At 50.6% G+C, this 25,661-nt stretch overlaps 1 pseudogene; it reads left to right on the top strand.

Moving 5' to 3' along the window:
* LOC134983359 (oocyte zinc finger protein XlCOF7.1-like) overlaps nt 1–25,661 on the top strand; it is a 162,002-nt pseudogene that overhangs the window by 593 nt on the left and 135,748 nt on the right.

Consider the following 25,661-nt stretch of genomic DNA (forward strand, 5'->3'; position numbering starts at 1 on the left):
CCCCCTCTCCTGCCCCCATCCTCACCTAATACCCCCTCTCCTGCCCCCATCCTCACCTAATACCCCCTCTCCTGCCCCCATCCTCACCTAATACCCCCTCTCCTGCCCCATCCTCTCCTAATACCCCCTCTCCTGCCCCATCCTCTCCTAATACCCCCTCTCCTGCCCCATCCTCTCCTAATACCCCCTCTCCTGCCCCATCCTCTCCTAATACCCCTCTCCTGCCCCCACCCCACCTAATAACCCCTATCCTGCCCCATCCTCTCCTAATGCCCCCTCTCCTGTCCCAATCTCTCCTAATACCCCTTCTACTGCCTCCTACCTCAACTAATACCCCCTCTCCTGCCCCCACCTCTCCTAATACCCCCACTCCTGCCCCCATCCTCTCCTAATACCCCCTCTCCTGCCCCCACCTCTCCTAATACCCTAATACCCCCTCTCCTGCCCCCACCTCTCCTAATACCCCCTCTCCTAATACCCTAATACCCCCTCTCCTAATACCCCCTCTCCTAATACCCTAATACCCCCTCTCCTGCCCCCACCTCTCCTAATACCCTAATACCCCCTCTCCTGCCCCCACCTCTCCTAATACCCTAATACCCCCTCTCCTGCCCCCACCTCTCCTAATACCCTAATACCCCCTCTCCTGCACCATCCTCTCCTAATACCCCCTCTCCTACCACATCCTCTCCTAATACCCCCTCTCCTGCCCCATCCTCTCCTAATACCCCCTCTCCTAATACCCCCTCTCCTGCCCCAACCTCTCCTAATACCCATTCTCCTGCCCCCAACCTCTCCTAATACCCATTCTCCTGCCCCCATCCTCTCCTAATACCCATTCTCCTGCCCCCATCCTCTCCTAATACCCATTCTCCTGCCCCCATCCTCTCCTAATACCCATTCTCCTGCCCCCATCCTCTCCTAATACCCCCTCTCCTGCCCCCATCCTCTCCTAATACCCCCTCTCCTGCCCCCATCCTCTCCTAATACCCCCTCCCCTGCCCCCAACCTATCCTAATACCCCCTCTCCTTCCCCTGACATTCTACTAATGCCCCCTCACCTAATGCCCTTCTATTGCCCTCTCTCCTGCCACTGACCTTCTCCTAATACCCCCTCACCTGCATTCCCTACAATCTCTTAATGCCCCCTCACCTGCTGCCGCTGACATTGTCCTAATGGCCCCACACCTTCTGCCCCTGACATTGTCCTAATGCCCTCTCACCTGCTGCCCCTGACATTGTCCTAATGCCCTCTCACCTGCTGCCCCTGACATTGTCCTAATGCCCTCTCACCTGCTGCTCCTGACATTGCCCTAATGCCCCCTCACCTGCGGCCCCTGACATTGCCCTAATGCCCCCTCACCTGCGGCCCCTGACATTGTCCTAATGCCCCCTCACCTGCGGCCCCTGACATTGTCCTAATGCCCCCTCACCTGCGGCCCCTGACATTGTCCTAATGCCCCCTCACCTGCGGCCCCTGACATTGTCCTAATGCCCCCTCACCTGCGGCCCCTGACATTGTCCTAATGCCCCCTCACCTGCGGCCCCTGACATTGTCCTAATGCCCCCTCACCTGCGGCCCCTGACATTGTCCTAATGCCCCCTCACCTGCGGCCCCTGACATTGTCCTAATGCCCCCTCACCTGCGGCCCCTGACATTGTCCTAATGCCCCCTCACCTGCTGCCCCTGACATTCTCCTAATGCCCCCTCACCTGCTGCCCCTGACATTCTCCTAATGCCCCCTCACCTGCTGCCCCTGACATTCTCCTAATGCCCCCTCACCTGCTGCCCCTGACATTCTCCTAATGCCCCCTCACCTGCTGCCCCTGACATTCTCCTAAAGCCCCCTCACCTGCTGCCCCTGACATTCTCCTAATTAATGCCCCCTCTCCTGCCCCTGACATTGTCCTAATGCCCCCTCACCTGCTGCCCCTGACATTCTCCTAATTAATGCCCCCTCTCCTGCCCCTGACATTGTCCTAATGCCCCATCACCTGCTGCCCCTGACACTCTCCGAATGCCTCCTCACCTGCTGCCCCCTGCCTGTCACCTGCTACCCCCTGCTTGTACCTTACCACCCCGTCTGTCACCCGCCTCTCCTGCCACCCCCTGCCTCTACCCTGCCACTCCTGCCTGTCACCCACCTCTCATGCCATCCCCTGCCTGTCATCTGTTACTCCCTGTATGTCACCCGTCTCTGCTGACGCCCCTGCCTGTCACCCACCTCTTATGCCATCCCCTAGATGTTATCTGCCTCCCCCTGCCACTCGCTGCCTGTCACCCACCACTCCTGTCACCCACCTTTCCTTCCACCTCCTGCCTGTACCCTGCCACCCACTGCCTGTCACTCACCACTCCTGCCACCCCCTGCCTGTACCCAACCACCTGCCTCTCCTGCCGCCCCCAGTCTATACCCTACCACCCTGTCCTGTACCTTACCACCCCCTGTCTGTCATCCACTTCTCATGCCATCCACTGCTTTTCATCTGCCCCTCCCTGTATGTCACCTGCCTCTCATGTCACCCACCTCTCCTACCACCCCCTCCATGTCACCCACCTCTTATGCCATCCCTTGCATGTCATCTGCCACTCCCTGTTTGTCACCCGCCTTTACCTGCCACCCCCTGCCTGTACCCTTCTGTACCCTGCCACCCACCGCTCCTTCCATCCCCTGCCTGTACCCTACCACCCCATCTGTCACCCGTCTCTCTTGCCACCACCTGCCGTCCTCAGTCTATACCCTACCACCCTGTCCTGTACCCTGCCAGTCGTCTGCAGCCGCTTGCCAGTTGCCTGACACTCCTGCTGCCCCCTGCCTCTCCTACCACCCCCCTGCCCATCACCTGCCACTTTCCTGCCTGTAACCTGCCTCTACTACCACCCGCTGTCTTTCACCTGCCACCGCCTGTCTTACCTGTGCCTCTCTGCCTGTACCTTTCCTCCATTGCCCCTTCTACCACCCCCTGCCCGTCATCTTCCACCACCTGCATCTCCTGCCACCCACATGTCCGTCACCTGGCTCTCCTGCTTGTACCCTGCTGCCTCACCTGCAGCCCCCTACTCATCACCTGCCTCTCCTCCATCTGCCTGGCTGTACCCTGACGCATCTTCCTCTCCTGCCACCCCCTTTTCATCACCTGCCGTCCCCCCTGACTGTCACCTGTCGTTCCCCCCCCCCATGGCCGTCACCTGTCGTTCCCCCACCCCTGATCGTCACCTGTCGTCGTTCTCCCCCGCCCCCCTGGCCGTCAGCTGTCGTTTCAAACCCACCCCGTCACCTGTCGTTTCCCCGCCACCCGCCTCCCCCGGCCGTCACCTGTGTGTCCCCCCTCCCCCCCCCCCCCCCCGGCCGTCACCTGTCGTTCCCGCCTCCCCCCCCCCTCTCCCCCTGGCCGTCACCTGTCGGCGTGACTGGTGGCTGCATGGGGGAGGAGTTGCGTGACCGGTGGCTGCATGAGGGAGGAGTTGTGTGACCTTGTGGCTGCATGGGGGTGAGGTTGCGTGACCGGTGGCTGCATTGGGGGTATAACCAGCAGGCACAGCATAGTGAGGGTGGGATGTGATTGTAGCTGCATGGGGGTGGGGTGTGTGACCAGTAGGCACATCAGTGAGGGTAGGATGCGCACACATCACAGTTAGGTTGTGGTGGGAGAAGTGTGCACAGCAGAAGTGAGGGTAGAACGCTCCGCAGACATGGGGTCGGGTGTACCTGTGTATCAGTGACGTGCGGGGAGACGGAGCTTTTCCTGTCATACTAACATATACGCCCCAGTTTAGACTGTATACAGTATATAAAAAATACAAAGAACATATAAATATCATCTTTGTATTATTCTAATCATTTCTGTAGTCAAAAGTCTGAAGTAAAAATTCTATGGTAGGTGAGGCAGTGCCCCCCCTCCTCTACCTACCTTACCCGCACTCACCAAATTTATACTACTCCTCCTGTGTATAATGCCCAGATGTGTATAAACTGCTGCACCTGTGTATAATGCCCACATGTATATACCTCTGCAACTGTGTATAGTGCCCACATGTATATACCACTGCACCTGTGTCTAATGCCCACATTTATATACCACTGCACCTGTGTCTAATGCCCACGTGTGTATACTACTGCACCTGTGTCTAATGCCCACGTGTGTATACTACTGCACCTGTGTATAATGCCCACGTGTGTATACCACTGCACCTGTGTATAATGCCCACGTGTGTATACCTCTGCACCTGTGTATATAGCCCACGTGTGTATACCTCTGCACCTGTGTATATAGCCCATGTGTGTATACCTCTGCACGTGTGTATACCGCTGCACCTGTGTATATAGCCCACGTGTGTATAGCGCTGCACCTGTGTATATAGCCCACGTGTGTATAGCGCTGCACCTGTGTATATAGCCCACGTGTGTATAGCGCTGCACCTGTGTATAATGCCCACGTGTGTATAGCGCTGCACCTGTGTATAATGCCCACGTGTGTATAGCGCTGCACCTGTATATAATGCCCACGTGTGTATAGCGCTGCACCTGTGTATAATGCCCACGTGTGTATACCGCTGCACCTGTGTATAATGCCCACGTGTGTATACCGCTGCACCTGTGTATAATGCCCACGTGTGTATACCGCTGCACCTGTGTATAATGCCCACGTGTGTATACCGCTGCACCTGTGTATAATGCCCACGTGTGTATACCGCTGCACCTGTGTATAATGCCCACGTGTGTATACCGCTGCACCTATGTGTAATCCTTGGGCTCATATATTGTGTGTAAATCTGGCTCTTGTACTAGCCAGTGCCTCCTGATAAATGTACCTCACCGCACGTCCCTGGTGTGTATGTCTGGTAGGTACATTGAGTAGAAAGGAGGTAATCATAATGCAGAGGTAAATGTGCCCGTTACAGGACAGGTGCACTGTGTGGGTTGGGATGAGTGTGTCTATTGGCACCGTAGTAATAATACAGGGACATGACTGGGGACGTGAGGGGATCTGGGAGTGTCACAGTGACATCACTTATATCTATAGTAATAATACAGGGACATGACTGGGGACGTGAGGGGAACTGGGAGCGTCACAGTGACATCACATATCTATATTAATAATACAGGGACATGACTGGGGAGGTGAGGGGATCCGTGTGTATTTACAGTGATGTCTCCCCCCATTTTGCAGGGTTACACAGTAGTGAAGAAGACATCCGGTGAGTGTGAGACACCGAGCAGCCATCCCCGTGTGTCAGGAGGACTGCGCAGGACCCAGAGCCCCATCACGGTGCCTCCACCTCACTCACTGACACATGAGACACATTGACCAGAAGATCCTGGAACTCCCTAACAAGATAATTCAGCTGCTGACTGGAGAGGTGACTGCTGGGAATGGGATATTATACAGTAACACCAGGGGATGTGTCTGGGTGATGACTGGAAAAGGTGACTGCTGGGAATGGGACATTATATAGTAACACCAGGGGATGTGTCTGGGTGATGACTGGACAGGTGACTGCTGGGAATGGGGCATTATACAGTAACACCAGGGGACGTGTCTGGGTGATTACTGGAGAGGTGACTGATGGGAATCGGGCATTATACTGTAACACCAGGGGATGTGTCTGGGTGATGACTGTATCACTGTGGGTGTCAGGTTCCTATAAGGTGTCAGGATGTCACTGTCTATGTCTCCATGCAGGAGGGGGAGTATATAGAGGAACACAGGGGTCTGTACAAGGACGTGATGATGGAGAATCACCGGCCCCTCACATCACTGGGTAAGAGGAGACTGTCATGTATTGTACAGGGGAGAGCAGGTATGGGGGCCCCCTATATACACACATCATCTGATCACATATATACACTGTACTCAGTCACTGTGTGTCTCCTACAGATGGGCCCAGTAACAGAGATACCCCAGAGAGATGTCCCCGTCCTCTGTATTCCCAGGATTGTACAGAGGAGAATCACAGGATCCCACAGGAGGATCAGGTAGGTGGGATTTAGGGTCTCTCCAATATACCTCAGTGACTGTCACTATATGATCTGTAGAGGAGCTGTGTGTCTTATACACTGATATTATACTGTTTCACCTCAGTTAAGTCTGACTGCAAATTTTTGTGTTTTTAGGTAGAACGTCTGTCTGATATTAAAACAGAATATATAGAGGGAGAAGAAGAGACGTATGTGAGTGATATAAAGGCAGAAGATACAGAGGGAGAAGAAGATACGTATGTGACTGATATAAAGACTGAAGATATAGAGGGAGAAGAAGAGACATATATGACTGATATAAAGACTGAAGATATAGAGGGAGAAGAAGAGACGTATGTGACTGATATAAAGGCAGAAGATATAGAGGGAGAAGAAGAGACGTATGTGACTGATATAAAGGCAGAAGATATAGAGGGAGAAGAAGAGACGTATGTGACTGATATGAAGACAGAAGATATAGAGGGAGAAGTAGAGACGTATGTCACTGATATAAAGGCAGAAGATATAGAGGGAGAATTAGACACGTATGTGAGGGGTGATCAGCAGTGTAAGGAGGAGGAGATCCCTACAGATATCAGCACAGGTGAGTAATAAACACACATTCTCCTTACTCAGTGACTACAGCAATCTCTTATCCTACACCCTCCTCTGTCAGTACAAACTAATGAATGTGTATTTTTCCAGTGGGGGAGTCAGGAGCCATCAGCACTGTGACCTGACGGTTCCGTAAGAGGGCCCTCACCACCTCGAGTCCCGCCTCCAGTCACAAAATGGATGTTTAGGTGACACAGTACCTGGCCAGATAGGGGATTCCCACTTACCGTCAGTAATCGCATGTTACCGACTATGATGCCACCACCAGACTCCTACCCTGCCGTGGTGCCTGGAACCACGGTTCTGCTCTGTATGCGTCGACACACTGTCTTACCACACCTGTGTGGTGCTGACTATTCCACACTTGTCGCTTGTCTAGAACTCTGCGCGGTAGCTGGCGGAAGGCGGAGTTTGGGGACACTGAGTGTACCCTGGACAGCCGGAAAACTGAGCTAGGTTTCGCCTAGCCCTGCAGGTCGCAAGATGAAGCGGTCATCTTGAGGCAGAAGATGTTTATTTGCCCAAAATAGTCTTAAAAAAGACTCTGCAATACTGCAGATGTTTACAGCAGAACGCAAATGGTATAACACACTCTGGAGGCTCGCAGGCCTCCTTTTTATGTCCATGTTCCACACAGTACCACAGGGGGTAACCAATCACTATTTACTCATGAGCTGTGCAAACCTTGGCCACATGCACAGCTTCCATTGTCCTCTATGGACAGTGGGGAGTGGTCACTCTTCTTTGACCGTCCCATCCTGGAGGGTTGGGATCCACCCTGGTGATGATCAGTCTGGGCTGGGGGAAAGTTTTCCTGCTGAAACTTACTTCCAGGAATCTGCCCGGGATCTAGCTCACCAGCTGCTTCCTGAATTCGGGCTCCAGAGATGGGCAGCCTAGATCCTCTGTCAGAGTTTTCTGTTCACCGAGGGTGATCTCTATGGAGCTCAAGAAAACCCCTCAGCTTGTTGGGAAGCTGAGCTTTTCCTCTCTCACCCCATGATACTTTTATGTGGGAGGCTAGAGAGGAAGGGATTACATTTTTGGGGAAAAGGTCTGGAGGAATCCATCAGCCTGCACAGTAATGGATTCCCCCCTCCTGGGACACACCACCAAGTAAGTGCATTTCACTTAAAATACAAATCAAATAAATTATACACACTGTTGCCTATATATATATATACACTGAGCCAGTGCCCTGCACAGGCTCCACATACCCAGGCACTGCAGTGCCTCACCATACTATTATATATTAAATACATTTCAATACATTATTAGGTTTGTTTGTACTGTGCCCAGCGCTCAGCTGCCCTAGCTCTGCAGCCTGACTGCTAGGCCTCTCCCCAGGGGTCGGCAGGGTGCACTGAGTGGGGGGCTGGCTGTAGCAGGGGCTAACTGTTACCTGCCCCGCTGCTGCCCCCCACCACCACCCAGTGTGGCCAAAATCTGTTGCCTCGCCGCAGCCCCCAGATCTGAGGCTGCGGCGCACCCCCCTATCTGATAGCCCGGCATCTCGGGACGCTCGTCCCGGCCACCGCGGCTCTGTGCCTTTAGCTCCCATAACTCAGTGCATATCGCTCTATGTGCCCCCCGCCGCTAGGGAGACGGCTAGCCCGGTCCCCTGTGAGTGGCGCACCCATGGCGTCAGTGTCTGCTCCCTCCTGGAGCCCGGCAGCCCATGACGCTCATCCTGGCCCCCGCGGCCCTGTACCTGTGCAATGTTGAGGCGCAGGGAGCCCAGCTCCTGGACCTCAGCACCTGTCTCCTCCCGCCGCACAGGGAGCCGGCTAGCCTGGTCCCCCATCTGTGGCGCAATCTGGTCATCTGTGGCTCCTTTCTCCGGCGCATACACCGGGAGTCGGAGGTCCTGGTCTCCCAGCTGCGGCGCCTTGCAGCACTCTCTCCTCTGGCGCTGGTGTGTGTACGCGCCGGGGGTTTACCATTTCGCTGCCACTGGAGAGGATCCGGGCCGCAGCAGCGCGCCATCGATGATGATTTTTTTACATTTCAATACCTGGTGCCTAGCATCAGTGCATTTTAAAAGTGGCGCCAAGCGCCTATTGTCCTGTAAATGGCGCCGGACACTTAGTGTTAACCCCTTCAGTGCCATTGCTGCTATTAACCATGTGGCCGCCAGGGTCTCCGGCAGCAAGCACCAATTATACTCCTGCTCTCCCCCTCACATCATGTCACAGTTTCCAGCCCAGAGATCTGACCAGTCTCCTCCCCACACTCTCTGGTGTATCTCATACATCAGGAGCCATCAGCCCCTATTATACTCCTGCTCTCCTCGTCACATCATGTCACTGTGTGTTACCAGCCCAGAGATCTGACCAGTCTCCTCCCCACACTCTCTGGTGTATCTCATACATCAGGAGCCATCAGCCCCTATTATACTCCTGTTCTCCACTCACATCATGTCACTGTGTGTTACCAGCCCAGAGATCTGACCAGTCTCCTCCCAACACTCTCTGGTGTATCTCATACATCAGGAGCCATCAGCCCCTATTATACTCCTGCTCTCCTCGTCACATCATGTCACTGTGTGTTACCAGCCCAGAGATCTGACCAGTCTCCTCCCCACACTCTCTGGTGTATCTCATACATCAGGAGCCATCAGCCCCTATTATACTCCTGTTCTCCACTCACATCATGTCACTGTGTGTTACCAGCCCAGAGATCTGACCAGTCTCCTCCCAACACTCTCTGGTGTATCTCATACATCAGGAGCCATCAGCCCCTATTATACTCCTGTTCTCCCCCTCACATTATGTCACTGTGTTACCAGCCCAGAGATCTGACCAGTCTCCTCTCCACACTCTCTGGTGTATCTCGTACATCAGGAGACATCAGCCCCTATTATACTCCTGCTCACCTCCTCACATCATGTCACTGTGTTACCAGCCCAGAGACCTGACCAGTCTCCTCTCCACACTCTCTGGTGTATCTCATACATCAGGAGACATCAGCCCCTATTATACTCCTGCTCTCCCCTCACATCATGTCACTGTGTTACCAGCCCAGAGATCTGACCAGTCTCCTCTCCACACTCTCTGGTGTATCTCGTACATCAGGAGACATCAGCCCCTATTATACTCCTGCTCACCTCCTCACATCATGTCACTGTGTTACCAGCCCAGAGACCTGACCAGTCTCCTCTCCACACTCTCTGGTGTATCTCATACATCAGGAGACATCAGCCCCTATTATACTCCTGCTCTCCCCTCACATCATGTCACTTTCACCAGCAGCCATACTGTGTGCTAGCAGTACCTCAGCCTATGGTATTAGATGCCCTGAGTGTCTCTATTAGCACACGCCGGTCTATACATAAACCATATAGACCGGCGTGTGCTAATAGATATATTAATATATCTATAATATATAAGCCAGTTTAGTAAAATGTGCCCTCAGGAGAGGATGCCACTCTGGAGCTCCAGAGGATTTTTTCTTCAGTTTATTTTAAACTTTGTTATTGTCGGTATACTGATGCCCATACAGCATAACAGTAGACCTGCACTGGGGGGGGGGGGGGTTTACCGGTCTCTTCAGGCATCAGAGCCGCTTCCCCGCTGCAGGATCACCGTTGTTGGTACCGCAGGGCACTGCGCCTTACCAAACGCAATCACAGCATGCCGCACACACCTAGCAATGCCGGGAGGTGAGAAGAGAGGTGAGTACAAACCAGGGGACCCACAAGGGGTCCTCCCGGCTCTTGGTGCGGCACGATTACAGGGGACGCTCCACGGAGGAATCCGCTATAGTTTCCTGTGTACACTGGCAGCAGTGGTAGAAACAGGCAGTCATGTTACGTTTTACACCTGTTAGGAGACATTGCCAGTATAAATATATGCTTATCTCTGGCGCCATTATAGGGGGCGGAGCTACCTAAAGCGGGTGCAGCGGCGTTTTGGCGCCTTCCTCTGCTTACAGCTGCAGCAGCAAGGACAGACGGGTCCTCCAGACACTCGGGACACACAGGAAACTGGTACAGGGGTGTAAATATGGGGGAGAGCCGCTATTATACACACTATAGTGTCCTAAAAAGGACAATACTCCGGTGTTATACCGAGTCTGACAGGTTTGGGTGTGCTGTTCCTCTCTCTGTGTCTCCTTCTCACATACAGTAAGGGCAGGCTTGCTATATATACACGTGTGTGTACTGTAAACATGGTAAAACACCAATTATGCAGTGTATGTCACACCAGATTCTCCCTCTGCGGATGGTTCCCTCTCATGTGAACAATGCAGCCAATCCTTCCAAGTTAGTGAGGAGGCTGGGGAAGGGGGGGAGGGTCAGGAGCATCCTGGCTCAGTGCCATAAAAACCATGATGGCAGCCATGTCATCCCAGCTCACTGCTAATAATCAAAAGACACAACAACTGCAGCAGGCTGTAGCAGACCTAGCTGGAAGGGCAGATGATAAACAGCCCCCCCTCCCTAGTTCAGGGCCACATAAGCGTGGGCTGCCTGATTTACTCTCAGAATCTGAGGACGAGGTACAGGGGGAGGGGGAGGACTGGGATCCTATTACAGAGGATTAACCACCTGCACAGAGTATCAAGCCCCCTTATACCTGCTATCAGGGATGTGATAAAAGTCCCTTTGGAAGACGCTGCAGTACAGCAGTAGTTTTTCTTAGTACAGAAAAAAAAGTGTCCCTTTCCGTGATTCTGCTGCTGGGTCCACACTGGCAGATATATTGGCCAATCAGTTGGTTGTCCAATATATCTTTTGCTGATCTGCAGGTGTGTACAAGCAATATGTCTGTGAAAGACACAGCAGCTGCAATATATCTGCAGATATATTAGTGCATCTTTCAGTGTGTATGAACAATCCCCATCTGCATATATAGTTGCAGATCGATTGGACAGCAGATATATCTGCCAGTGTGTACCCAGCTTAAGGAACTAGATGACATGTTTAAGTTAACCTGGAAAAATCCTGATAAAAAAATACCAGGTGACAAAACGGTTTATGCAAACTTTCCCATTTGCTCCAGAAGGCAGGAAACACTGAGGAGAGCCCCCGGCAGTAGACTTATCAGTCTCTCGCCTATCAAAGAAAGTGCCATTACCAGTCCTTGGCTCCTCTGCATTAAAGGACCCTGGGGATAGTAAAATAGAGACTACATTAAAGTCTGTTTACACAGCGGCTGGTGTATCACAAAGACCTGTGATAGCGGGTTGCTGGATGACACATGCCATTCATACATGGGCGAGTCACATTCAAGAAAGCCTTGCTGGAGATATACGTCCCTGGTGACTCTCATAAAGCACATTCAGGACACTGCACGCCTCCTGAGTGACTCTCTCAAGGGGATAGGCGCTATTAACGCTAGGACTACTGCCATGGCAGTGTCGGCGCGCAGAACTTTGTGGCTGCGTCAGTGGATAGCGGACGCAGATTCCAAGCGCAGAGTGTGGAGTCTCTTCCTTTCTCAGGGGAGTGGCTATTCGGGGTTGAGTTGGATACATGGATTTCAAAAGTTCTTGTGGGTAAATCCAAGTTTCTCCCCTCTGGGGCCCCACTAGCTAGGCGTTCCCACCCCGGGAGGTCTACCCAGTTATTTCGGACTGCCAAGATCAGATCAAGAGCCGGAGGCACCTGAAATGCGGCGAGAAGCACCAGAGGCATGATAAGAAAACCAGCCACCGCAGGTTCTCGGGAACAAAGCACCAGTTCAGCTTCCACTAGGGCCTTGGCATGATGGTGGTATCTCGGCTGCGTGGTCCCGATCGGTGGAGATTGGCAATCGAGCTTGGGCTGGGAGGACAGCTGACTGTGTAGGAAGTAGACGAGGAGGTTGAATGTTGGCTGGACATTGCTCTACAGAAACAGGGTAAAAAAGAGAGGGGGGCACTAATTGGCGATATTTGAACATATAGCAGCTATATAAGGGAAAAACACTTATATAAGGTTATCCCTGTATATTAATATAGCGCTCTGGTGTGTGCTGGCATACTCTCCCTCTGTCTCCCCAAAGGGCTAGTGGGGTCCTGTCCTCTGTCAGAGCATTCCCTGTGTGTGTGCTGTGTGTCGGTACGTTGTGTCGACATGTATGAGGAGGAAAATGATGTGGAGGCGGGGCAATTGCCTGTAATAGAGATGTCACCTCCTAGAGAGTCGACACCTGAGTGGATGAGATGCTGGAAGGAATTACGTGACAGTGTCAGTTCTTTACAAAAGACAGTTGACGACATGAGACAGCCGGCTACTCAGCTTGTGCCTGTCCAGGCGTATTAAAAGCCATCAGGGGCTCTAAAACGCCCATTACCTCAGATGGTAGATACAGACGTCGACACGGATACTGACTCCAGAGACGAATGTGACTTCCAGTAGGGCCACACGTTATATGATTGAGGCAATGAAAAATGTTTTACATATTTCTGATAATACCACTACCACTAAAAGGGGTATTATGTTCGGTGAGAAAAAACTACCTATAGTTTTTCCCGAATCTGAGGAATTAAATGAGGTGTGTGGTGAAGCGTGGGTTTCCCCCGATAAAAAACTGAGAATTTCTAAAAAATTATTGGCATTATATCCTTTCCCGCCAGAGGTTAGGGTACGTTGGGAAACACCCCCTAGGGTGGATAAAGCGCTCACACGCTTATCAAAACAGGTGGCTCTACCCTCTCCTGAGACGGCCGCCCTTAAGGATCCTGCTGATAGAAAGCAGGAGGGTATCCTAAAATGTATTTACACACATACGGGTGTTATACTGCGACCAGCAATCGCCTCAGCCTGGATGTGCAGTGCTGGGTTGGCGTGGTCGGATTCCCTGACTGAAAATATTGATACCCTGGACAGGGACAGTATATTACTGACTATAGAGCATTTAGAAGATGCATTTCTATATATGCGTGATGCACAGCGGGATATTTGCCGACTGGCATCAAGAATTAGTGCGCTGTCCATTTCTGCCAGAAGAGGGTTATGGACACGACAGTGGTCAGGTGATGCAGATTCCAAACGACATATGGAAGTGCTGCCTTATAAAGGGGAGGAGTTATTTGGGGTAGGTCTTTCAGACTCGGTGGCCACGGCAACGGCTGGGAAATCCAAATTTTTACCCCAGGTCGCCTCTCAAAATAAGAAGACGCCGTATTATCAGGCGCAGTCCTTTCGTTCCAATAAAGGAAAGCGAGCGAAAGGCTCCTCATTTCTGCCCCGGGGCAGAGGGAGGGGAAAAAGACTGCAGCAAGCAGCCAGTTCCCAGGATCAGAAGCCCTCTTCCGCTTCTGCTAAGCCCTCAGCATGACGCTGGGGCTTTACAAGCGGACTTAGGCTCGGTGGGGGCACGTCTCAAGAATTTCAGCACGCAGTGGGCTCACTCGCAAGTAGACCCCTGGGTCCTTCAGGTGGTTTCTCAGGGGTATAGATTGGAATTCGAGACATCTCCCACTCGCCGTTTCCTAAAGTCTGCTTTACCGACGTCTCCCTCCGACAGGGAGGCGGTATTGGAAGCCATTCACAAGCTGTATTCCCAGCAGGTGATAATCAAGGTACCCCTCCTACAACAGGGAAAGGGGTATTATTCCACGCTGTTTGTGGTACCGAAGCCGGACGGCTCCGTGAGACCTATTTTAAATCTGAAATCCTTGAACACTTACATACAAAGGTTCAAGTTCAAGATGGAGTCACTCAGAGCAGTGATAGCGAACCTGGAAGAAGGGGCTATATGGTGTCTCTGGACATCAAGGATGCTTACCTCCATTTCCCAATTTGCCCTTCTCACCAAGGGTACCTCAGGTTTGTGGTACAGAACGGTCATTATCAGTTTCAGACGCTGCCGTTTGGATTGTCCACGGCACCCCGGGTCTTTACCAAGGTAATGGCCGAAATTATGATACTTCTTCGAATGAAAAGGCGTATTAATTATCCCTTACTTGGACGTTCTCCTGATAAGGGCAAGGTCCAGGGAACAGTTAGTAGTCGGAGTAGCACTATCTCAAGTAGTGTTACGGCAGCACGGGTGGATTCTAAATATCCCAAAATCGCAGCTGATTCCGACGACACGTCTGCTGTTCCTAGGGATGATTCTGGACACAGTCCAGAAAAAGGTGTTTCTCCCAGAGGAGAAAGCCAGGGAGTTATCCGAACTAGTCAGGAACCTCCTAAAACCAGGCCAAGTGTCAGTGCATCAATGCACAAGGGTCCTGGGGAAAATGGTGGCTTCTTATGAAGCGATTCCATTCGGCAGATTCCACGCAAGAACCTTTCAGTGGGATCTGCTGGACAAATGGTCCGGATCGCATCTTCACATGCATCAGCGGATAACCCTGTCACCAAAGACAAGGGTGTCTCTCCTGTGGTGGTTACAGAGTGCTCATCTTCTAGAGGGCCGCAGATTCGGCATTCAGGACTGGGTCTTGGTGACCACGGATGCCAGCCTGAGAGGCTGGGGAGCAGTCACACAGGGAAAAAATTTCCAGGGCTTGTGGTCAAGTCTGGAAACGTCACTTCACATAAATATCCTGGAACTAAGGGCCATTTACAATGCCCTAAGTCAAGCAAGGCCTCTGCTTCAGGGTCAGCCGGTGTTGATCCAGTCGGACAACATCACGGCAGTCGCCCACGTAAACAAACAGGGTGGCACAAGAAGCAGGAGGTGTTACGATTCCTGTACTCCAGACTGGAGAAGATCTAATGGCAGAGATCTGAGTACAGGAATAAAATACAGGTTGTGGGAGCTGGAGAGCCTAGTAACCCCTGGCGCCCTAACTCCGTTGTCTCGCCCGTGTTATCAGAAATCCCCTGCGAGACTATGGTTGCTTGAGCCCATGGCAGCCGCGTTCGAAGGGCGGATTATGTCTGCCCAACCCCGATGCCCCCGCAGGTCTTAATGGGAGACAAGGGGAAGTCCGAGACAGGGTGATAACAAGGGGCCCTCTGACTAAGCAACCAAGCCAGGGGTTACAAGCTAAATAAACTAAATCAAAAGGTATGTGCGGACTAGCCGCCAGGGAAAAGGACAACCAAAGATCCACGGATCCGACACTCCTATCCGGCACCGCTGGACACCAGAGTGGATCTTGTGGAAGCGGAATCCTCCGCAAAGCTCCAGAACTCAAAATAAACACAATAATAAATAGTAGCGGACAAGCCGCAGCACACGGCTGAGCCGCGACTCACGAACACCACCAGATGTTAAAGGTGCTCGGTCAGACTCCAGGAACAGATGGTAACTTCCGAGTACAGGATCACTGAGAACAGGAACAAACGAACAGACCGGGACTGGGAACTCTCTCTGCAGCAGAATCAGGCAAACAGGAAGCTATCACCGGCGTCTGAGAGGAGTCCAAAGAGTGCTTTTATTTAGGACCCCTCCAATCAGGATCCAGACAGGACAATCAATCTTTATGCTGCACGGCCAGGAAAACACTGCACTGATAATTAGACCTAGCAACGGGGAACGTGGTCCGACAGTGGCGTCCCCGTTGCTATGGTCAGAGCGGCTCCGTGCGCCCGGCGTCTGACGTTGCTAGGGAGCCGGCGGCTGTCTGCCCGCGGCGTCCCTAGTTGCTAGGCGCCGGGCCGCACGGACGGGCGGACCCCGGCGCCTAACAGTACCCCCCCCTTGAGGAGGGGTCAAGGAACCCCTAAATCCGGGTTTCTGAGGAAATTCTTGAAAAAATGCCCTTTTGAGTCTTGGGGCATGAAGGTCCTCATCCAGGACCCACGACCTTTCCTCAGGACCATAACCTCTCCAATGTACCAAAAAATAGAGCCGACCCCGAGACAACTTGGAATCGAGAACCTTCTCAACCACGAACTCCTGCTGACCCTGTACATTAACTGGTGATCTCCCCTGAGGTTTTTTACGAGGAAATCTGCTAGATGAAACATATGGTTTGAGCAAAGAGCAATGGAAGGTATTTCCGATCCGTAACGTTTTTGGTAGCTGTAACCGGAAGGCAACTGGATTGACTTTTTTGATAATGAGAAATGGTCCAATAAATCTAGGACCCAATCTGGCTGAGGTTTGTCGAAGTTTGATATTGCGAGTCGACAGCCACACCCTGTCTCCTACTTTAAAAGTGCACGGCCGCCGGAACCTGTCCGAAAAATCTTTTTCCCTGAAAGCTGCTTTTCTGAGAGCTATGTGCACTTTTTTCCAAATAAGTTTAAGATGAGAGGTCAGGGCCAGAGAGGAGACAGAGGAATGTTGGAAAAATGAATTAGCTCTGGGGTGGAAACCAAAAACTGCAAAAAATGGAGATACATTGGTGGAGGAATGACAGGCATTATTATAAGCAAACTCTGCCAATGGAAGGAACTCAGACCAATCATTTTGGAGTTTGGCCGAGTACAAACGCAAATATTGTTTCAAGGATTGGTTCACTCGCTCAGTCTGTCCATTTGATTGTGGATGATAACCGGAGGTTAATGATGATTTCATTTTTAACGAAGCACAAAAAGACTTCCAAAACTGTGCAATGAATTGTGGACCCCTGTCAGAAACAATATCAGTGGGTAACCCATGGAGTCTGAAAACATGACGGAGGAACAAGACTGCCAATCCCTGGGCAGATGGCAATCGGGGAAGACCAATAAAATGAGCCATCTTACTAAAACGGTCCACTACCACCCATATGACTGTGCATCCAGCTGACAGAGGGAGATCCACCACAAAATCCATGGAGATATGCGACCATGGTCTAAGAGGAACATTCAATGGCATAAGTTGACCAATAGGCAAAGAACGGGGAACTTTATGCTGTGCACAGACCTGACATGAAAAAACAAACTCTTTAATGTCTTTAGAAAGACCAGGCCACCACACGGAGCGGGACACCAATTCAAAAGTTTTAGCGACTCCCAGATGCCCTGCAACTTTGCTATCATGAAATTCCTCCAAAACAGTTGCTCTCAAAAACTCAGGAACAAAAAGACGACCAGTAGGAGTATTTCCCGGAGCTTGATGTTGAAGCAGCTTCAATTGAGAAAAAACATCCTGTGTGAGACCTGCCTGAATGACTGAAGGCGGAAGTATGAGAGTAACAGGACTGTTGTCTTGAACGGGAAGAAAACTGCGTGAGAGGGCATCTGCCTTGGTATTCTTGGAACCAGGTCTGAAGGTGATAATGAATTTGAAACGGGTGAAAAATAAAGCCCAACGAGCCTGTCGGGCATTCAGTCGCTTAGCTGATTCAATGTATTGAAGATTTTTGTGATCCGTCAAAACAGAAATGGTATGGGTCGCTCCTTCAAGCCAATGTCTCCACTCCTCAAAAGCCCATTTAATAGCCAGCAACTCCCGATTACCAACATCGTAGTTGGATTCAGCAGATGAGAATTTCCTGGACATAAAGGCACAAGGATGTAACTCAAGGGAATCTGGATCCTTCTGAGAAAGGATAGCCCCTACACCAACCTCCGAGGCATCTACCTCAACGATGAAAGGCAATTCTGGGTTGGGATGTCTAAGGACAGGGGCTGAGACAAAGGCTTGTTTCAAAGCCTGAAAAGATACTTTAGCTTCACATGACCAATTGGTAGGATCTGCTCCCTTCTTAGTGAGTGCCACAATGGGAGCAACTATGTCAGAGAAAGAGTGAATAAACCTACTATAGTAGTTTGCAAACCCTAAAAAGCGCTGAATTGCTTTTAAGTTGGTGGGTTGCGCCCAACTCAGGATGGCTTGGAGCTTCTTAGGTTCCATTCGGAATCCCCGAGGGGAAATAATGTACCCTAAAAAGGATACCTCCGTGACGTGAAATTCACACTTCTCCGGTTTGGCATACAAGTGATTTTCACGTAATTTCTTAAGTACCTGACGCACCTGGGTAACATGTTGTTCTATAGAGTCAGAATAAATCAAAATGTCGTCTAAATAGACCACAACAAATCTTCCCAGAAACTCACGGAGCACATCATTAATGAGATCCTGAAAGACTGCCGGAGCGTTAGATAGGCCGAATGGCATGACCAGATACTCATAGTGACCTGATTGAGTACTGAATGCCGTTTTCCACTCATCCCCTGATCTGATTCTAATGAGATTATATGCTCCTCTCAGGTCAATCTTAGAAAAAATAACAGCCGAACGTAGCTGATCAAAGAGGACAGAGATCAGAGGCAGAGGGTAAGTATTCTTTACTGAGATTTTATTCAGGGCTCGAAAGTCAATGCAGGGTCTGAGGGAACCATCCTTCTTCTCTACGAAGAAAAAACCTGCACTTAAAGGGGATTTAGATGGCCTGATATAAACCCTTTCTCAAGACTTTCTTTCACATACTCATTCATGGCCACAGTTTCAGGACCAGACAAAGCATATAACCTTCCTTTAGGCAACGTGGCACCAGGAATTAACTCAATGGTACAATCATAAGGCCTATGGGGAGGCAAAATATCCGCATTGCCCTTGGAAAACACATCCAAAAAATCCTGGTATTCTCCAGGAATATGTGCGGACCTGGCAGCAGCTACTCGGATAGGAAGTGTAATACATTCTTTATCACAGATGGTACTCCATTGTAGGATCTCCCCAGACTGCCAATCTATGATGGGATTATGAAAGGCCAGCCAAGGGTGACCCAGAACCACAGGAACTGCTGGACAATGGGTAAGAAAAAACTCAATCTTTTCAGAATGTAGAGCTCCCACCGAGAGCAAAACAGGAGGTGTACATAGAGAAATAACCCCATTGGACTCCCATCTAAACCATGCATGGTGATACACCTACTTAAGGTTAACTGAGGAATACCTAAGGCCTTGGCCCATGTTAAGTCCATAAAGTTTCCTGCAGCTCCACTGTCCACAAAAGCAGAGACCGAGGAACAGAGGCTGTCATAAGAAACTTTAGCAGGAACCAATAGTGAATTATTTGAGGAGATGAGCTGTAGACCAAAGTGAACCCCCTCACTATTCACTTGGTCAGGAAGTTTCCCGACTTGTTTGGGCAACTACGGGCAAAATGTCCCTTACCTCCGCAGTACAAACACAAACCAGAATTTTGCCTCCTGGTTCTTTCTTCCGGAGACAATTTGGAGAGACCAATCTGCATAGGCTCCTCCATGTCTACCGGAACGGAAGAAACACAGGGAAAAGAAACTACTGATGCCCCTTTTTCAGTCCTCCGCTCTCTGAGCCGACGATCTATTTTAATAGAGAGCTCCATGAGTTTATCAAGGTTCTCAGGAGCGGGATACTGAAGGAGGCTGTCTTTTATAGATTCAGATAAGCCGAGGCGAAACTGACTGCGCAGGGCAGGATCATTCCAGCCACAGTCGTTCGACCAACGGCGAAACTCTGTACAATAATTCTCTGCAGGATTCCTACCCTGTCTTAGAGCACGCAACTGACTTTCTGCGGATGCCTCTCTATCAGGGTCGTCATACAATAGCCCTAAAGATTTCAAAAAGGCGTCTACAGACGATAAGGCAGGATCGTCTGTCTTTAAACCAAAAGCCCAGGTCTGAGGATCCCCCTGAAGCAGAGAAATTATAATTCCAACCCGCTGAGCCTCCGTACCTGAGGAAACTGGTCTTAAACGAAAATACAGTTTACAAGACTCTTTAAAATTAAAAAACTGTTTTCTATCCCCAGAAAAACGGTCAGGCAGATGCATTTTTGGTTCAGGGATGACCCTCGGGGAAGTCCGTAACAGATCTTCCTGTGAGCTCACCCGAAGGGACAGATCCTGAACCATCTGGGTAAGTTCCTGAATCTGACTAACCAAAAACTGGCCAGGATTTGGCCCAACACCGGTGGGATTCATGAGGCCGACAAAATTCTCCCAACTGGATAAGTGAAAAAATTAACTCCTGTTGAAATTTTTTCTTTTGTTTGGGCCGGTGATAATGTTACGATTCCTGTACTCCAGACTGGAGAAGATCTAATGGCAGAGATCTGAGTACAGGAATAAAATACAGGTTGTGGGAGCTGGAGAGCCTAGTAACCCCTGGCGCCCTAACTCCGTTGTCTCGCCCGTGTTATCAGAAATCCCCTGCGAGACTATGGTTGCTTGAGCCCATGGCAGCCGCGTTCGAAGGGCGGATTATGTCTGCCCAACCCCGATGCCCCCGCAGGTCTTAATGGGAGACAAGGGGAAGTCCGAGACAGGGTGATAACAAGGGGCCCTCTGACTAAGCAACCAAGCCAGGGGTTACAAGCTAAATAAACTAAATCAAAAGGTATGTGCGGACTAGCCGCCAGGGAAAAGGACAACCAAAGATCCACGGATCCGACACTCCTATCCGGCACCGCTGGACACCAGAGTGGATCTTGTGGAAGCGGAATCCTCCGCAAAGCTCCAGAACTCAAAATAAACACAATAATAAATAGTAGCGGACAAGCCGCAGCACACGGCTGAGCCGCGACTCACGAACACCACCAGATGTTAAAGGTGCTCGGTCAGACTCCAGGAACAGATGGTAACTTCCGAGTACAGGATCACTGAGAACAGGAACAAACGAACAGACCGGGACTGGGAACTCTCTCTGCAGCAGAATCAGGCAAACAGGAAGCTATCACCGGCGTCTGAGAGGAGTCCAAAGAGTGCTTTTATTTAGGACCCCTCCAGTCAAGATCCAGACAGGACAATCAATCTTTATGCCGTGCAGCTGCATGCTGCACGGCCAGGAAAACACTGCACTGATAATTAGACCTAGCAACGGGGAACGTGGTCCGACAGTGGCGTCCCCGTTGCTATGGTCAGAGCGGCTCCGTGCGCCCGGCGTCTGACGTTGCTAGGGAGCCGGCGGCTGTCTGCCCGCGGCGTCCCTAGTTGCTAGGCGCCGGGCCGCACGGACGGGCGGACCCCGGCGCCTAACAGGAGGGCAATGGCAGAAGCTGCAAGGATTCTTCGCTGGGCGGAAAATCATGTGATAGCACTGTCAGCAGTGTTCATTCCGGGAGTGGACAACTGGGAAGCAGACTTCCTCAGCAGGCACGACCTCCACCCGGGAGAGTGGGGACTTCATCCAGAAGTCTTCCACATGATTGTAAACCGTTGGGAAAAACCAAAGGTGGACATGATTGCGTCCCGCCTCAACAAAAAACTAGAAAGGTATTGCGCCAGGTCAAGGGACCCTCAAGTAATAGCGGTGGACGCTCTGGTAACACCGTGGGTGTACCAGTCAGTGTATGTGTTCCCTCCTCTGCCTCTCATTTCCAAGGTACTGAGAATTATAAGACGGAGAGGAGTAAGAACTATACTCGTGGCTCCGGATTGGCCAAGAAGAACTTGGTACCTGGAACTTCAAGAGATGCTCACGGAGGACCCGTGGCCTCTACCTCTAAGAAGGGACCTGCTCCAGCAAGGACGCTGTCTGTTCCAAGACTTACCGCGGCTGCGTTTGACGGCATGGCGGTTGAACGCTGGATCCTGAAGGAAAAAGGCATTCCGGATGAAGTCATCCCTACCCTGATCAAAGCCAGGAAGGATGTAACCGTACATCATTATCACCGTATTTGGCGAAAATATGTTGCGTGGTGCGAGGCCAGGAAGGCCCCTACAGAGGAATTTCAACTAGGTCGTTTCCTGCATTTCCTGCAAACAGGACTGTCCATGGGCCTAAAATTAGGGTCCATTTAGGTTAAAAATTCGGCCTTGTCGATTTTCTTCCAGAAAGAATTGGCTTCAGTTCCTGAAGTCCAGACGTTTGTCAAGGGGGTACTGCATATACAGCCTCCTTTTGTGCCTCCAGTGGCACCCTGGGATCTCAATGTGGTTTTGAGATTCCTAAAATCACATTGGTTTGAACCGCTTACCACTGTGGACTTAAAATATCTCACATGGAAAGTGGTAATGCTGTTGGCCCTGGCTTCAGCCAGGCGCGTATCAGAATTGGCGGCTTTGTCCTATAAAAGCCCTTACCTGATATTTCATACGGATAGGGCGGAATTGAGGCTGCCCGAGGGGTCTCGGCTTTACAACTTTGCCGAGCAGCTACTTGGTCAGGGGCAAACACGTTTGCTAAATTCTACAAATTTGATACCCTGACTGAGGAGGACCTGGAGTTCTCTCATTTGGTGCTGCAGTCATCCGCACTCTCCCGCCCGTTTGGGAGCTTTGGTATAATTCCCATGGTCTTTACGGAGTTCCCAGCATCCACTTAGGACGTCAGAGAAAATAAGAATTTACTCACCGGTAATTCTATTTCTCGTAGTCCGTAGTGGATGCTGGGCACCCATCCCAAGTGCGGATTATCTGCAATACTTGTACATAGTTATTGTTAACTAAATCGGGTTATTGTTGTAGTGAGCCATCTTTTCAGAGGCTCCTCTGTTATCATGCTGTTAACTGGGTTCAGATCACAAGTTGTACGGTGTGATTGGTGTGGCTGGTTTGAGTCTTACCCGGGATTCATGAATCCTTCCTTATTGTGTATGCTCGTCCGGGCACAGTATCCTAACTGAGGCTTGGAGGAGGGTCATAGGGGGAGGAGCCAGTGCACACCAGGTAGTCCTAAAGCTTTACTTTTGTGCCCAGTCTCCTGCGGAGCCGCTATTCCCCATGGTCCTTACGGAGTTCCCAGCATCCACTACGGACTACGAGAAATAGAATTACCGGTGAGTAAATTCTTATTATAACCAAAGAATACTGCGGCTTAGGCCAACGGATGCGGCAAAGCCGCTACTCACGGAACCGTTACAAATACTGGCAAACGTACAGGAACCCCCAATGTAGCCGACACAGATTCTCAGAACTGGAGGACAGGCAGAATCCCAAACAGACCGCTGGACACCAAGAAGCCAGATATTCGACCAGGCACAAACAAAACCACAGGACTTTTGGACAGGAATGCTTCATGGCAGGACATGGAATCAGACACAGGAACTGACACTGGAAGCAGCTAGACTGACACTGCTAGACAGGAGCTCAGGAACTGGCAGGGACTAGCTCAGAACTCAAGAACTCTGTAACCCTGGAAATATCACCAGCGTCTGTGAATTGCACTGAGCCAGAATGTAACAGAGTCTTAATTAATTGTCGTGTAGCTGCCCTGCTGCACAACTGAGAGGTGCAATCAACAGAAAGGTGAGGCTGAACACATGGGAACAAGCTGCAATTACACAGACTCACCACTGGCAGCAAACAAGAATCTTCTTAAACCAGAGCAACGGGAAATCCTGGCCTGCAAGACAACTATAAACATAAAATAGAGAAAACAGGAATGAATCACTACCTGTGGTTCATAACAGTACCCTCTCCTTAAGGATGTGCTCCGAACACCCACGGGGAACATAAACAGAAGTATATTATAAAATACATAACCAAAATGCAAAACAGGAATGAGCCACAGCCGTCGCTCATAACATTACCCCCACCTTGAGGAGGAGCCAAAGGACCCCAAAATTCAGACTTTCTAAAACAAGGTATACATTAATAAACCTGACACTGGAACAAACAGACAAAGACAAGAATCAGAAACAAGGGGGTCCATTTACTAAGGTGGGAGATTTTACCAACTGGTGATGTTACCTATAGCAACCAATCAGATTATATCTACTATCTGCTAGAAGCAGCTTGATAAATGGTAAATAGAATTTGATTGGTTGCCATGGGCAACATCACCAGTTCTAAAAATCTCCCAACTTTAGTAAATTTACCCCAAGCTGTGGCAACAGCTTGTAACAGTGCCCCCCTCTTGACGGTGGCCACTGGACACAAGACGAGGAAAAAAATGTTGTTGTTTTTCTTTCTTTTTTTATATACACCACAAGGCAAGAGTCAGCAATAAGAGGATTTTGGTACTTACCGATAAATTCATTTCTCTGAATCCTCTAGGGGACACTGGAGTCCTATACAATAGGGGTGTGAAGCTTGCAACCGGAGGTGTGGCACAATCTAAAATTAGCATTGTCTGCACAGCCGGTTCCTCCCCCTTCACATCCCTCCTTCCTCAGTTTGGAAAATTTGACCGAGAGAATAGGACATGATACTAGAGCCCATAGCGAGGAACCGAACCGTACAACATATCAAACAGCAACCAATAACTCTTTTAACAGAAAAACTAACGCTGTTTGAACAAACTGTTTTAACAAGAACTTTTGAACACAGCAGGTCGACAGCACCGAGGCGGGCGTCCAGTGTCCCCTAGAGGATTCAGAGAAATGGATTTATCGGTAAGTACCAAAATCCTCTTTTCTCTTTCATCCACTAGGGGACGCTGGAGTCCTAATCAATAGGGGACGTTCCAAAGTTATCTTCCAGGGAGGGAGTGCTGTCGGTGGTCTGCAAAACCAAACGTCCGAACGTAGAGTCTCCGGACGCAAAGGCATCAAACTTGCAAAATTTCGCGAACGTGTGGGCTGAGGACCACAATGCCGCTCTGCAAGTTGAGTAGTGTAAACACCTCTGGCAGCCGCCCCTGAGGCACCCACTGAGTGGGTAGTATGAGCACCCATCTGAACCGGAACCTGTTTCCCACAGGAAATATAAGCTTGCCGAAATGGCAAGTCTAATCTATTGAGACAAAGACTATTTAGATGCTGGTCAACCCTTCGTTGGCCCATCCTTAAGACAAACAGCCTGAATATCTGAAAGACGACGTAACCTGTACGTTTACCCGTAAAGCTCGGGCCACATCCCAGGACACGTCCCCAACTGCGAGATCCTGGAAAGATGGACCCACAAGTGACTGTTTTACGTGAGACCCCGAAACAACCTGAGGAAGGAAATCTGCTCTTGTACGGAGTTCTGCCCTATCCTCATGAAAAATGTAAAAAGGGGCCTTTACACGATAAGGCTCCCAACCCAGAAACCCGCCCGGCCGAAGCTAAGGCAAGCAGTAATGCGAACATCCAAGAGTAGATATGTCAGGACCGTTCTTCCTATAGGCTCAAAAGTTGGTGGTCACAAAAATTCCAACACCAAATTTACATCCCAAGGTGCAGTGGGAGGACGAAAAAGGGGGGTGGATCCTCTGAACACCCTGTAAAAAGGTTTGAACCTCTGGCAAGGATGCTAACCGTTCTTGAAATAGGATGGAGAGAACCGAAACTTGAGCCTTCAGATAGCCCAGCCTCAGTCCTACCTCCAGACCGGCCGAAAGGAAAAGTAGAAGTCTGGAAAAGTGGAAGTTCGTCGAATTCCACCCACATTCTTGACACCAGTCCATGGTTTCAATAGC

This window comes from Pseudophryne corroboree (genome assembly GCF_028390025.1).
Source record: "Pseudophryne corroboree isolate aPseCor3 chromosome 3 unlocalized genomic scaffold, aPseCor3.hap2 SUPER_3_unloc_13, whole genome shotgun sequence".
Classification (NCBI taxonomy): Eukaryota; Metazoa; Chordata; class Amphibia; order Anura; family Myobatrachidae; genus Pseudophryne; species Pseudophryne corroboree.